We start from the raw sequence: 282 nt of genomic DNA on the forward strand, positions 1-282 counted from the left end.
GAAGATACGAAATTATTAAAAAAAGTAAACATAAATATCACTACGTCATCAGCAGTAGTGAAGTATGAGTTCACATGCACATGATTTTATACCAAAACAATGATTTGCACTTCTGACGTCACTCGGTTAATTCAAAACTTCTTATGATTATATGGTCCTGGCATACTGAGTAATATTACATAATTTTCTATTTTATAAGTTCCCATTCGTAATGTATTCTGCAATTCATTTTGTGTCACAAAGTACACTGGAATACTAATCTTAATAAGCATACATAGTGCA

Source organism: Penaeus monodon, chromosome 23, assembly GCF_015228065.2.
Source record: "Penaeus monodon isolate SGIC_2016 chromosome 23, NSTDA_Pmon_1, whole genome shotgun sequence".
Classification (NCBI taxonomy): domain Eukaryota; kingdom Metazoa; phylum Arthropoda; class Malacostraca; order Decapoda; family Penaeidae; genus Penaeus; species Penaeus monodon.